At 37.0% G+C, this 16,597-nt stretch overlaps 1 pseudogene; it reads right to left on the reverse strand.

Annotated features, from left to right (window-relative positions):
• Positions 1 to 5,680: 5,680 nt before the first annotated feature.
• On the reverse strand, positions 5,681 to 7,538 carry LOC120174967 (annotated as a pseudogene).
• Positions 7,539 to 16,597: the final 9,059 nt, after the last annotated feature.

Raw genomic sequence — 16,597 nt, forward strand, 5'->3', positions numbered from 1 at the left:
TTTACATTTTCAGTTAGGCATGTATTAGTAACTTGAGTTTGAACATTGCTATGATCTGTTCAGTTGTTATCACTTATTAGACATTCATTTGACTATCGCAACGGGGAAATCGCAACGCGTAAATGGCTATCGCAACGCGAAAATGGCTATCGCAACTAGAAAATCGCAATGCGAAATGAAAATCGCATTGCGATTTTCTCGTTGCGATAGTCAGTTTCGTGTTGCGATAGTCTGTTTTGCCTTCAACATAATACAGATTGAAAATCAACAAATCAACTATTACATTTCAATCAATTAAACAAGCACAATAAGAATTATGTACACATCAATTAAACAAATCAACATTTACAAATCATTTTTTACAAATCAATTAAATAATCAAAAAATAATAATTCTTATTTCCTCATCAATTATTGAATCAATGAATCAACTTTTGCACCCGTACATCCATTTCACGCAGCTCACTTAAGGATTAACCTGCAGAAACCAAACATTTGCTCAAACAAGACTTCCTACACATCTAAAACCTACAAACAGCAAATTATTGAATTCTAGGTACTTAACCAAACATTTCAAACCAAAAGGAGTATATATGTTAACAAAACTTGCATTTGACTTACCAATTAACAATGGATACTTTCATAACGCGGATGCAGGTAGGCAGCGTCTAGAATATATCGCTCTAGCCATATAATGCCAAAACCACAAGCCTACTGCAGCTCTATCTCTATCGGTGGGAGGTAGAAACTCTGTGCTTCCCGTCGTCAAACGCGCCAAGCACATGCATACGAGAGGACCATAATCCCCTCTGGCTCTCGACGATTGTTGTGGCACGGTCTCGTCTCTGACAACTGTGACATTGAACTTCTTTGGCTTCTTGTATCCAGAATGAGTCCAATAATTAATCCATCCAAGAATTTAGCCAAATGAGAGCTCCATCCCTTGATAATATCTCTCAAATCAGACAGTGATATGTAATTTATCATGCTGTCATATACTATTATCTTCAGGGATGGGAGCTGAAGTTGGACGAGAAGCCAATGACGACGTTCCAAAACAGGGATAAACACATGCAATCATAAGTAATAATTCATTTATTTGCGCACTTATTTATGAACACCTTTAAAAAATTTTAAAAATAAACACTAACCTTATCGACCTCCCACCATGCAGGATAAAGTTTAGCTTGTCCATTGCCCAACAAAAATGATTCATCTCGTTGATTCTTCAAGTGAACTGCGTGAAAAGCCGTCGGTATTATTGTATATCATGAATTTTTTTTATTTTTCCTAAGCTTCCTTATTATTAAAAGACGTGACACCCACGCATCGATATGTTGTTTTACAAAAAAAAGACATATATTAGTGAATTACATTAATTTTTAAAAAAATTAATCAAAATCATATATAAGACAAATATAAGACTTACCTCCCCATCGAAATATCCAATGTCTTCAACCCCTAATAACATACCCCACCAAGACCGATTAAGCAACAAATACATCTCATCGTTGAGTTTGCTTATGTCAATGTAACACCCTTGGCTCCGCTAGATAAAAATCAACTGCGGTCTTAGCCCAAAGGTATTATCCAGAATTGTTTCCGGTAGTTGTCTCTCTCCACTTCAGATACCGGAAGGGTACTAGCCGGTAACTCATACGAGAGCCAACCCTCATCCATCATATCCAACGGTGGGGGTTTCTCAATAATTCGATATATTACCCCATGTGAATCGGGCTCTAGAATGGTGGGAGGGACCTCTTCAACGATGACAGTGGCCTCTTGAACGGTGGGGGGGACTCTTGAGGGATGATAGGGCCTCTTGAACGATTGGAGGGGACTCTTGAGGGATGACAGGTGAGTCGGGCTTCTTCTTGCGGAGTCTTCGTACCATTGGGGTGAACGGATACGTAATAGCAAGTGCACGCCGTCTGATGCGTGAACTCCGTCGTGCAAGGAAAACCCGACGTAAAGCATCCACCTTATCGGGCCGCTAAAAAAATTAATACATAAATCAGTAAATAAACATACATGATATTAAACAAAGACAAATATGTTTCAAACTTGCATTGTATTCACCCAAGTCATTATTCTATCATAGTTCACAAAATGCATCATATAACATTCCAGAAGTAAGCACTTATATAAACATTTAAAAGGACAACATATAAACATTCAAGAAGAAGAATAGTTTACTTTTGCAACACGAAAATGACTATCGCAACGCGGAAATGACTATCGCAACGCGGAAATGGCTATCGCAATGCGAAATGAAAATCGCAACGACAAAATCGCAATGCGAAATGAAAATCGCAACGACAAAATCGCAACGCGAAACACAAATCGCATTGCGATTTTCATTTCGCGTTGTGATTTTGTCGTTGCAATTTTCATTTCGCATTGCGATTTTGTCGTTGTGATTTTCATTTCGCGTTGCGATAGTCATTTTTGTGTTGCGAAAGTAAATTATTCTTCTTCTGCAAATTGAAACTTGAATGGATTGCATTACTTCAACCAAAAGACAAAAATAAAACCAAAAACAAATACTAACAAAAATAGTTTAGCAGTATTGGCAGCAACCGAATGAATTTATTAAGCAATCTAAGTGAAATGTTAATCTAAGTGAAATTACGAGTAAATTTATCATCAAGTTAAATATGAAAATCTTAAACTTACCTCGTTGCGTAGAGTATGAACCTCATTCTGCAACGATGCTACTATCTCACGTAGAGCGGCTACCTCACCGCGTAAAGTAGACACCTCAACACGCCATGCACCATCGTCTTTGCGTAAAGTACCGACCTCCTCACGCAAGGCATTGACCATCACGTAACTCTCCTAACTCATCCCGTGGAGGTGGAGGTGGAGAACAGGGAGATAAATGTCGTGGCATCTTTGCCGGTCGCCTATCTTGCGGTGATGGTGGAGAAGAGGCTCGATGATGTGATAGAATAGGTGATGACTGTCGTTGTGGAGGTGTATAGTCGGGTCGATCAGGTGATGGCTCTGGGTGAGGTGATAGCTCTGGGTGAGGTGATGGCTCCCGAAGTGGAGGCTGCTCATCATCCGTGCCATCAAAACAACACTTACTAGCTTGCCACCAATCAGTGGTAAGCTCAGCTTCCGTGGGTGTCAGCCTCTGTAATGGAGTGTTGGCATCCTAACAATATAAAAGCTCAAACAAAGTTAAACGTGTACTAGTAATAACTTGTTTATAAACATATGGTAGTATTTATGTTAACTTACATTATTTATTGTCGTATACCGTAGTAAATCTTCCCATTGCAAGGTCCGTTTCCTCTTCCAGGAAATAGCCCTGGGAATATCATTTGAAGTTTTTATTGCATATGTCTTCATGGCGGGAAAGGCCTCAAATATCCAAATCTACAAACAATATAATAACAAACATTAGTAATTGTTAAATAATTACTTATAATTTTGGAAACATTATATAAAAATTCTTACCTTAAAGGCCCAAATAAAGCTTGTCAAAGTGTATTTGAAACCATCGCCATGCAAACTTTTTCGATCATCCAAGGCAGACGATAACTTATTCCATGTAGCTTTCCATAAATACGAGCCCCACGGAACAGGTTCCACGCATTTAGGTCTTCTACCAATTTGATTAGATCATTCGGAATAGGTTGTCTGGCCTCTCTGCCTAAAAAGCCGGCATGCAAAAGTATTAGAAGGCATACTCGAACAACATCGACGTCATCCATCCGAGTAAAACCATCTTTCTTATTCAATAATATCGTCAGGTCTTCCACGTGTAGATTCGGCCTCTCCAGCTCGGGAAAAACCCGGGATAACCATGATGGGCGGGTAATGTGTCTAGTGTACCGACCTACATCATCGTGTTCGAAGCGTAGACCGGTGATTAAGCAAAACTCCTCCCGCCCAAAACACGTATACGCCGGTGGAAAATTAAACCATATCTCTTCATCACGACGTTGTATAGTATCTGGTAGATCCCTAGTCATGGTTTGAAGAAACAGGTGTGTCAACATCGCATCTCCACCGGGATGTTGTACTTTCAGCCATGGCCCGAAGCAAGTATCCTCAAACATTTTTCTTTGTGAAGGTGAAAGCTTCGACGCAATTGTTTTGGCCAGGCTGACTTTATTTCTTAAGGTTAATTGAGCCGAATAAAAGTTCTACAAAAACAATAAACATACTAAGTTAGATATACCAAAAACTACACTGTGAAGATATACCAAAAACAATAATAAACATAAAGAGTAGTAGTTTATTCTTCAAACTTAAATTTGCAACACTGTGAATTTCTTTTTTGTCTTTGTTTTTTGGTTGAAGTAATGCAATTCATTCAAGTTTCAATTTGCAGAAGAAGAATAGTTTCTGAAAATGAAAATCGCAACACGAAAATGACAATCGCAACGCGAATTTGACTATCGCAACGAGAGAATAAAATCGCGTTGCGATTTTGTCGTTGCGATTTTCATTTCGCGTTGCGATTCTCGTTTGATTTAATAAGCAATCTAAGTGAAATGGTTAATCTATTATTGAAATTACCAGTAAACTTATCATCAATTTCAATATGAAAAACCTAATAATAATGCAAAAATTTCAAAAAGAAAATAATTAAAAAAACTAACCCTCGGTGGTTGATTTGGTTGATTTTCCATTTCTGATTGTGAGGGTGGCTCTGAGAGATGGAGATAGACGGATTTCGCCGGAGATGGGGACGGATTTCGTCGGAGATGGGTGAGAGAGTGAGAGATGGAGATGGGACTGAGTTGTGATTTTAGGTTTTAGGTTATGAGTTGCGATTACGGGATATACTGTGGACGGTTCAGTGTTCCAATATATTAATATTCGTGTTTGGAATTTGAAAATAAAATACGCTTTGCGATACTAATGGCGTTTTAAAAATCGCATTGCGATTATGTATTATCTCGTTGCGAAAGTCAGTATTGCGTTGCGAAATTAAGTATCGAGTTGCGAAAGTCAGTATCGCGTTGCGATTTTGTATTATCGCGTTGCGATAGTCAGTATCGCGTTGCGATTTTCAAAATTCGCATTGCGATTTTCAAAATTCGCATTGCGATTTACTTATTCGCATTGCGAATTGGGAAAATCGCAACGTGAAATTGGAAAATCGCATTGCGATAGTCATAATCGCGTTGCGAATCTGGAAACTGATTTGCGATAATGGAGATCGCGTTGCGAATTAGCGATCGCATTGCGATTTTATTGGTCATTTTGGCAAATCCGAAAAAAATTGGTTAAAATCGTATATTATATGAGATTTTTGGTCACTAAGGTTATTTTCTCTAATTGGAATCAAAGAAATTAGAAACAATAATTAAAGTACTGTTCGAAGAATCAAGAATTTGATTTGATTTGATTTTGATGATTCTGAAATAATAGCTAATGAAGTTATACCCTTTTGTTTGGTTATCGAGAAAGCTGTAGTAAATATTTCATTTTTTTTAATAAAAAAGCAGTGAATGTGGAGATGATGATGGCAAAATCGTTGATATACATCATGTTGAACTGAAAATTACACATGTATGAGACACCATCAAGAGAAAACAGCATGAACATCCAATGTATGAGATTCGCCTCAATGATTTACTGAATTCTGGGTGAATTATTTGTTTGCTTTCTCTGAGCTTGTTGGAGTAGTTTCAGATTTTTCTAGGTTACATTGTGAGTGACTCGTTTCATGTATGCCTTGGGGTAAAAAGGAAGACTAAAAAAACCATTGAAAAAAATGAGCTATCATGATTCCTAAATCAGTTTTAACTCACTGATTTCACCCTCTCTGCAATTCCCCACTGATATAATCATTGAGTTATTTGTTTCTGATTGAAGAACTCTGCAACAATCCCTCCTTGGTGACTGCAAAAAAACAAAACAACATTAGGGTTCATGTTTCTAATGCCATTCCTATGGTGATCTACGAAGAAAAATAAATTATTGTACCTTTCGCCATCGCTGATCGTCCTGTTTTTTTATGACGATAACGTAATCGAATTTCTCCGGGGAGGCCATTCTCCACCGACATTGACGACTCTTGATTTTATGACGGAAGTAAACGCCGATCGTTTGCCTACTAGGACGATCAAATGTAACCTTTCTCATATAGAAAAGGAAGGGCTTTAGACAAGGGTGCCTTTCAACAGGCCTAGTGTTGAATGCATAAGCAGTGTAATCGGCTCCCTTGTACCAATTGAGAAAAGTTCTCGACGGCATCTCGAGCTCTCTAGGAGACATCACTCCCCACATGATTTGAACCACATAGCCCCAAGAGACCGAGATCGACCAAAACCGATTCGAATCGTAGCATATCGATTGTTGCATCAAACTCGCCGAGTCCACATTGGCAGCTTCAAGCAGGTGTTCGACTGCTTTGACTCGTTTCATCCTGGGGAAGACAGGTTCCACTACATCTAGGTGGTGAAGTGATACAAATGGAGTCACTGGGTGGGCTCCCAACAGGCCTAGCAAATCTCCATACACATCATACTGTACAAAAGCAAGGTGAAAACTTCAAAAATAATAGTTACAAGGACTAAAACATCAAGTTAAGTATAATATAAGGACCAAAAGATAATTAGCGTACATTGATTCAAGAAGTAATTTGATTACCTGATGGAAACCAAGTTCCCTGGTGAGTGGCACTCCAAGCTCCGCCATGCAAGCCTGAATCCTATCATCACTACCGTACAATCCCGGATATCGTTGGATGCATTTATCTTGCATCTTCGACAATTCTTTAGCCAACGGATAGCTTATTGCGAACCCGCCCCCACCATACGCCATAGCATACGAAAACAATATGTTCTGAATATGGCACTCCGATCCACTTCCGATGTAATAAAACTGCGTATGGTCGTATTGGAAAGCACCTTCACGACGTGTCGACGATAAACACTGTGTCGTCGTCCCCCATTACGAACCACCTCACGTCCTTCATCCCGAGCTTAAGTGTCTCGGATATCACACGCGTAATCCTCAATGCCGAACGAGACCCATGTTGTTTGAGTACTTGAACCTTGAAGTGTCTTGAGAGACCCTAATCTGGGGCACTTTTTCGTTTTATAGGTCCTCACTTTCTTATCCACCCACACTACACCCCTAGTTTGATTCGGCCTCCACCATGCTTTGATGTACTCTTTCCGAGTTTCCCATAAGTTCGACGAGGCTGCTATCCCGAAAACGATGTGTTTGAGCTCGGTGTTGTAGCCGTGGTAGTGTCTGGTCAGTTCGATGGTCTTCGCCAGTTCTGGCTTTGTTTCCTCCGGTACATTCGAAGACGACGACGATGAATTAGTAGTGAAGGAATGGTTTGAGGATGAATCGAGTTTGGTGGAGAGATTTGTGTACTTTTTGTTGCGGTCATCGTCGCTCAACAAGATGTTTGAGTATAGGATGTAGAATAAAATCATGGTAGAGAACAAGTATACGAGTGAGCGTTTATAGCTGCGTTGTGCGGTGCGGTGCCGGGGAGAGGTCATTTGCTCTTAAAAAATTTTATTGGTTTTTGTGATTGTTTTGATTTTGGCATTTGTTGTTGTTCTGTTTGGTGTTGTGTTTATGTTTTCCATGTGTTTCGGTCCAAGGCTTCGTTATAGAAATTAGCTTGGACTGAGGATTGTTCGGATCCGCATACATGAATTGATTGTGTCAATCAGGAACGAAACTCTACTTCGTCGCCTTCTTTTTTATTATTAATATATATATATAAATATTTATTTAAATTTCTTAATTTTAATTTTGTTTCTCTCAGTTTTATTATTAAATTATTAATTATATTTTGTCCCATTGGGTTGATATGTTAACTTCATCACGGGTGTCAATTTTATAACAAAAATTATAATAAAATGGGTAAACTTCATATGGATATATGCCATTTAGGTGTTGTTTGGACTATAGAAAAGATGATTATCTGAAAGACCTTTAAACTTAGAACCTTTAAAGAGAACAACATACTCTTTCTAAGTCACAATCCAAATAAATATATGCATGGATGCAGGTAAGTCGCCATGCAAAGCAGTTAATGCATCGTTTATTGCATAGTGATCCGTAAACCAGATTAGGTTGGCGTAAGGCACATCCATTCTTCAAAGGTGTAAATTGCGCTCTGGTTCGCTTGACGGTAAATTCAATATCCTTGCAACTCAACTCATTCAAGTAATAAATGAAGTTTTAGCATGATTGACAAACTCGAAACAATCTATGAACACTGCCATCAACAAGCAGCCCAGCCACGGAATCGACTGCAAAAGGGGAAGGTTATTGATTGTATGTTTCTGTTATGTTTACATAATATTTTTTATGTGAATAGTCTGAAGTGATTGCAATGATAGTATCTGTGTATAATTATTCTTAACGATGACAACACACACTCTTTAAATATAATTGTTCGAAGTAAGATATAAAAAAGAATAATATTATGTAGTATACTTTATTTCTGGAACCCACTATGCCCTCATCTTTGCATCATCATTGTCCTTGATGTTCCTTCTATTGTCGACAATGACATTTATTGTGAAAAAGAATGACAAACAAACTCTAAACCAACTCATATATATATGTTAAAATCAATGCCATGAATGTAGTATTATCAATTTGTTACAGTTTATATTCCTAAAATTCACCACTTCAAAGCATAGTTTTGGGAGGACAATTACCTTAGATTATGTCCCAAGTGAAACAATGGCCGACATGCTCATTCACCCTCCCTTTTTCACTGTCAACGGTATATAATGAGTTTTACCTTTTCTTTTCTTTTTCCCTATGTACATGTTAATTCTCATTTTGATTATTATATTATCTAATCAAAGTAATATAATTTTTCTAAGTGCTAATCATAAAAAGGATAAGGTATTAAACATGATATTGTACAAAGATGATCGAAAAAATATATATAAATTAAAAGATAAGAAAAATGATATTATTATTTTTTTATTTAAAGCCTCTTGATATTAAATAAATCACATTTAATTGGGAAGATGAGTTACCAAGGAAAAGGGGAATGTTAATGGGGACATGTGCAACCCATTCTCCGCAAAAGAACCAACAAGACTAGCTAAGGGCAATCATACATTTGATCCACTGACCTCATAAAGAAGACATAAAGTTATAAGGTCAAATAATTTGACTGAAAAAGCCATCTATTACGGTTTCACAGCTACACATATTTGTTATGATAGCAGCTAAACTATCATTGAAACACAAGAAGAAAGGAGAATGAAGAATAACTTCTCATTCATTTTATTAAAAAACAATCACACACATTTCATACTTAGCAATAGGTACTTATATACTAAACAGAATAAAAGTACTAACTGCAGAATAACAGTACTAACTAACTCAATTGACAGCTTAACACGCAAAGAGAGGGAATACACGTGAGCTGAATACACGTAAGCAAACAAACTCATAACAGAATCTTAACAAACCCATACTTAACATCATTCAGTAGGTAACAACAGTATAGTAGTGCTGCAATGTATTTCATACTCCAACATTCACCCTACTCAATTACTCTTGAAAATTTGCATTCATCAACATTCACCCTGCTCAATAACCTTTAACATTTCGAATTACATTCATCAACATTCACCCTGCTCAATGATTTTGCAACGCTTCAAACTGCATTCATCAACATCCTCAACAATGGCTTCATTACACAGTGCAGGAATTATAGACTTATCTTTGAGTTGAGCAATTAGTAATCGTATTCTATGCTTTAGAAACAAAGGAGCAGAGAGTGGTTTCGTGAAAATGTCAGCTACTTGTTCAATTGCTGGAATTTCATGAACTTGTAATGTTCCAGCAGTAACCATCTCTCGAACAAAGAATAAATCCAGTTCCACATGCTTAAACTTAGAATGAAGAACTGGATTAGCACACACGCACTTGAATTATCACACCATAGAGTAGGTGTACCATGCACCACAATATGCAACTCAGAAAGTAAAGATAAACTCTATCACATGTCAACTGCAGCACATGCAACACTTCGATATTCATCCTCAACAGTAGATCAAGCTACCACCTGTTGATTACGAGAGCTCTATGATACTAAGTTTCCAGAAAAGTAAATACAATAACCAGATGTTGAACGCCTATCATCTACATCCGATCCCCAGTTAGTATCAGCAAAGCCAGATAGCGTTAATTTGGAGAAAGGTAAAAACCGTAACCCAAAATCAACGGTACCCTGCAGATAGCGTAGGATTCGCTTCACTGCCTGAAAATGAGACTCCAGTGGTGCTTGCATAAACTGACATACTCGATTAACTACAAAGGCAACATCTGGACGAGTAATTACAACATACTGTAATGCATCAACAACACTCCTGTAGTAAGCTGCATCTTTAAAGATGGGTTCACCCTTACTCGACAGTTTACAACTCGACACCATTGGTGTAGAAAGATTCCTAGCCCCAGCAAAACCACTATGCTGGAGCAAGTCCTTAATGTACTTTCTCTGACTCAACACAATATCACCTGAGTCATAACAGACTTCAACACCCAAAAAATAGTTTAAGGTTCCAAGATCCTTCAAGGAAAACTGCACATTCAATTTGTCAATGACAAGTTGCACTTCATCAACTTTATTCCCAATAAGTATTATGTCATCAACATATACTAACAAGTATATAATACTGGTAGCTGTCTTCTAAATATAAAGAGATGAATCAGATTTGGCTAATACAAATCCCTCAGACTCCAAGTATATACGGAGTCGTTCAAACCAAGCTTGAGGAGCTTGTTTCAGTCTATAAATAGCTTTATGAAGCTTATAAGCAATGTTCACATCACCTAGCTCATAACCTGGTGGTTGAATCATATAAACTTCTTCAGTGATAATTCCATTCAAGAAAGCATTATTAATATCTATTTGTCTTAACGCCCAACCATTAGTCAAAGCAAGGGAATGTATAATACGAACTGTAGAAGGTTTAACCACTGGACTGAAAACCTCATGAAAGTCAACTCCTGGTTCTTGAAGAAAGCCCCTTGCTACAAGACGAGCTTTATATCGAGCCACAGAACCATCAACTTTTCGTTTTACTTTAAACAACCATTTGCACGCAACAACTCACCTATTTGCAGGAAGAGGAAAAAGATACCATGTTTTGTTTTGAACTAATGCATCATATTCAGCTTGAGCAGCAGTCTTCTAATGAGGATGCATGAAAGCCTCTTTTATATCGTGAGGCTCTCTAATAGCACACGCAACTTGATAAATTCTCGGTTTCCTAATGCCGCTTTTACTTCTAGTAACCATAGGATGGGCATTAGTAGTTGTTTTAGGAGGAACACGAGTAGCATTTAGTGATACAGTTGATTCAAGCATGATTTCATGTGGATAGGACTCACTATCAGTGTTATACGTTTCAGCAACACCATCAACTAGCTGATTCATACTGATATTGGTCATACCTGGACTAGAACAACATTTGATTCATCAACATTTGTGCTATAGGAAACATCCTGCCCATCGATACCACAAGTATCATGAACTGGAGTTGCATGAGAATTATTACTAGTACATCTCTCAACCGAAGACTGATGATCTCGTGGAACCATAACCACTGGCAAGACTCCATTCGAAACATGAGGGGACGCACTGTGATTTTCAGTCACCTTGCACACACTGTAGGGAAATACTATCTCATAAAAAACCAAGTGCCTAGAAACAAAAATTCAGCTATTTTCATCCAAGCATTTATAATCTTTGTGAGAAGAGTTGTATCCAAGAAACACACATTGCCTAGATCGATACCAAACATTTATAACCTTTGTGAGAAAAGTTGTATCCAAGAAACACACTTTGCCTAGATCGATACTCCAATTTGTGCCTATTAAAAGGTCTCAAGAATGGAAAACAAGTACAACCAAATACTCGTAGATCAAAATAGTTAGGTGATGCTTGATATAATTTCTCAAAAGGTGACTTACCACTAAGAACATCAGTTGGTAGGCGATTTATCAAATACACAACTATTGTAAACGCATGACTCCAGAATTTCAAAGGCAAATGAGCCTGAGCCAACAAAGTCAGCCCCATCTCAACCACATGCCAATGTTTCCTTTAAGCTTTTCCATTCTGTTCAGAGGTATTCAGACATGAAATTCGATGTTGAATTCCATGATCACGAAACCTTGTATGAAGAGGTTGATACTCACCTCCACCATCACTTTGCACAGCCTTGATTGTTTTACCAAACTGAACCTCTATCATTTTGTAAAAATGGATAAAACACTGCCCACCTCAGACTTATGCTTAAGCAAATAAAGCCAAGTATGCCTACTAAACACATCAATGAATGATACATAATATACATAGCCATCTGAAGAAGTGAAAGGAGCTGGTCCCCATACATCTGAAACAATCAATTAAAAAGGAGAAGTGTATTCAGTCATCGAATTACAAAATGGAAGCTTATGTGCTTTGCCTTGTAAACAAGCAATACAAATTTGAGATAAGTTACATGCATTAGTAGACACATTACAAGTTTTCATAATTGCCTTTACAGTTTTAACCGAAGCATGGCCCAATATTTTATGCCACAGATCCAAAAGAGATTGTGATCTTGACACATTATTAACATGATAGCTAGTATCCTTTTCAACAGTAGGATGTAACTGGTATAGACCTTCATCCGTGAGCTTCCCTCACAATAGAATGGTCTAAGTCTGACCATCATTCACAAAACAGCCAAATGGATGAAATTCAAGAAATACATTGTTATCACGTGTAAACTGAGAAACTGATAACAACTTTTTCTTAATATCTGGAACATGCATCATATTTTGCAAGATCAAAGGCTAGAAACTAGTCTGCAAGCAACCTTGACCAATGTGTGTTATGGAAACACCCTTACCATTACCCATTAGAAGTGTGTTATTACCTGTATAGGTAGTTCCTGAATCAAACACTGAGAGATCATTCGAAACGTGATGAGTAGCACTCGTGTCAGGATACCATAGTGCACCAGCAGCAGTAGACTGAGATGTCACACTCGAAGGCGCAACACCAGGCAAAGAAGAAGTATATGCTGCTGCTGGTACCATTGGATTGGATGAACTAAAACGAGTGTCTATAGGCATGGATCCAAAAGATGAGTATGAAAAACCATGATAAACCGGAGGTGATAGTCCGGGAACTCCAGGATACAACGAGGATGGATAAATCATACCAACTGAATAAGGTGATGCCATAAAATATGAGTAAGCTTGCATCCTAGGAGCAAGTGAGGGAGATAAATGACTACCAGCATTTGAATTTGAAGACTTCTTCCAAGTATCACTCTGCCCAGCTGCAGTAGAAACACCAGTGAAGTCCCTATCAAACCAATGATAGCACTTTTGAACTGTGTGACCGAACTTACCACACAACTGATAATGAGGTCGATTGGAACCATTAAACCTTCCTCGGTCACGCCCACTATAGCTATTACCTTGCTACCCAGTAACTTGAGAAGATTGCTTCTCAAACGTCTCTTCACTTACTGAAACATCACGAGCACGAGAATAATTTGAACGAACCACCAGATTTGCTGAGAGACCCTCACTAAGAAAGGTCTTCTGCTGAGCTTCACAATCAAGAAGCATTTCCGTAAGGACATCTAGTGATAAAGAATCACGAGACGTAATCGCAATAATAAACTCAAACTCCATGGATAATCCAGCAAGCACAACACTTATATGCTCCTGCTCTGTAACAACACAACCAGCTGCATTTAATATATCACATATAGATTTTACCTTTGCTAAATACTCACTTACAGTCAAACCTGTTTTTCGTTGAGAATGCAAAGTATGTCGAAGTGCAGAAATTTTAGCACTAGATCTAGCCCCAAACAATCGTGCTATGGCATTCCAAATAGCAAGGGAAAACATTAAACCTGTAAGGTGAGGTAAAACATCCAAGCTAATTATTGTCAACAACCAAGACGCAAGTAATTTATCTTGTTGTCTATAAATAACAAAGGTTGGATTCTCCTCAACCTGGCCAGATTCTCCTCAACCTGGCCAGACTCATTTGTAATTCATTTATATGGAACAACACTATCAGGCGTAACATATTTCAGCAAACCATATCCATCAAGAATAAGAGATACCTGATGCTTCCATAGCAAATACGTACTTTTAGTAAGTTTGATCGTGTCATGTTTGGGAATATGTTGAACACAGGATGGAGTAGAGAGAGACAAAGAGGAATTCCAAATTCCCAGGGGAATTCACTGAAGACGCAACTTGTGGTTCAACCATAACTCTTCACCAGCAAGTGCAATACCACACAGCGAAAAACGCATTTCCAGGAAAATCGACTGATACCATGTTATGATAACATCTAAACTATCATTGAAACGCAATAAGAAAGGAGAATGAAGAATAACTTCTCATTCATTTTATTAAAAAACAATCACACACATTTCATACTTAGCAATAGGTGCTTATATACTAAGCAGAATAACAATACTAACTCAATTGACAGCTTAGCACGCAAAGAGAGGGAATACACGTGAGCTGAATACACGTAAGCAAACAAACTCATAACAGAATCTTAACAAACCCATGCTTAACATCATTCAGTAGGTAACAACAGCATAGTAGTGCTGCAATGTATTTCATACTCCAACATTCACCCTACTCAATTACTCTTGAAGATTTGCATTCATCAACAATATTGCCTAAATCATTTAAAGGATGAAATTATGATTGTTTATATAATAGTAGTATAAATTTTGTTTTTTTTATTAAAATATATCAAAAAAAAATTCAATCTCGATATGATATCCTTTTAATAAAAATATTCCTATGAATCGTATTTTTAAAAGATACTTCATTAAAATACATAAAGTTACAATAAATTTGAACATAATATAAAATTATTAGAGGAAGAAGAAAATAAGAAATGCATTAGACCAAGAGTATATAACACTTCATATCCATATTGCAACCCCCTTTCATGTGAAACAATCATATACGTAATGCATAAAGTAAAAGTATATATAGACACGTTGAATTTAAAGTCAAACATCTACAAATATTCCTAACGATCAAAAAGTTTCAAGGCATATGCATACAATTAATTATTTACAAATATACACCTTGAATTTAAATTCAAGCAAATTTCCCAATAAGTTAAGCAAAAGTGAAAAAAATCATCGATACGATTCTCAACAATGTATCATAAAATCTCACACAATATATTTTTGAGAGATCAAATAACGATATTTTAGATGTCATTGAATAAGTGAGTGATTGAAGGCCACAATAAAAGTTCTTTATAATATAATGGCAAAAATGATTTAAAAATGAGACAATGGGAACCACAACTAAACGTAAATATATAGATAATACATTAAATATAGAGATAATGACGTGAATAGCTACATAAAAATCAATAGTTACACCCTTTTGGAAATAGGGGATGTAGAGTTTCTCTACATAAATGGAGGTTTCATTTCAGTATAAGTTCTTCTCCTTTGTAACATATATTCTCTACAAGGCCATCATATTTCAAACATACATACAAGGATAAGTTTCTCAATTTTAAAATTAGGAGGTGTGATTCATATATTCAATTTTAAAATTAGGTGGTGTGATTCATATAGGAACATTCATCCAATACGTACACAATGAATATTGAAGCAATGTACGTACCATAGTTTATTGATATGCCTAATTTAATTTATGATAACATTAATTTCTCTTTCAGTAATGAGGAGTTATATATTGAAATGAAGTTCTCAATTAAAGAGCTCACACAATGATTATATATATATATATATATAATTTTGTTCATTCTAGAGTTAAACGAAAAAAAATGAACGTATAATACTAATGCAATTGGTTGCTGATTCAGTTATTTTAAGGTGCATGATTGTTAATTATTTCTTGAATAATCACATTGTATTGGAAACAAGTGTTGGTAATGCTCAATCCCACATAATATTGGAAATACTATTGAGAATGATATTTAAGGCTTGACTTTCCCACTTCCTTGTTGAGTGATAGAGAACAAGGTGGACTCTCGCGCGCCGCCGCCGCCGTCTCGTCTCGGGTCGTGGTCGTGGTCGTGGTCGTGGTCGTGGTCGTGGTCGTGGTCGTGGTCGTGGTCGTGGTCGTGGTAATACGTGTCTTCGACACGTCCGCGCGGATACTATCTTTTTAGAGAAAATTCTTAAGAAACAAAATCTTTTTTTTTAACTATCACAACGAATTTGGAAAATCGCAACAATAACTGTAGACTATCGCAACGCGATTTTGAACTATCGCAACGCGATTTTCAATTACCGCAACGCGAAATGCAACGCGAATTTGCGATAGTGGAGATCGCAATGCGAATTAGAGATCGCATTGCGATTTTGTTGGTCATTTTCGTAAATCTAAAAAAAGTTGATCAAAATCGCATATTATCTGGGATTTTTTGTCACTGAGGTTATTTTCTCTAACTTTAATCATATAATCTTACACAATAATCCTAAACTTATTTATTCAATCGAAAATTCTAAATTAACCTAAAATAACCTTAAATCCTTAGACCCCTAATATATACCTAAACCATAAATATACTAAAAATCCACAATAAAAGAACATTAAAT

Source organism: Hibiscus syriacus, unplaced genomic scaffold, assembly GCF_006381635.1.
Source record: "Hibiscus syriacus cultivar Baekdansim isolate YM2019G1 unplaced genomic scaffold, ASM638163v2 tig00112131_pilon, whole genome shotgun sequence".
Taxonomy (NCBI): Eukaryota; Viridiplantae; Streptophyta; class Magnoliopsida; order Malvales; family Malvaceae; genus Hibiscus; species Hibiscus syriacus.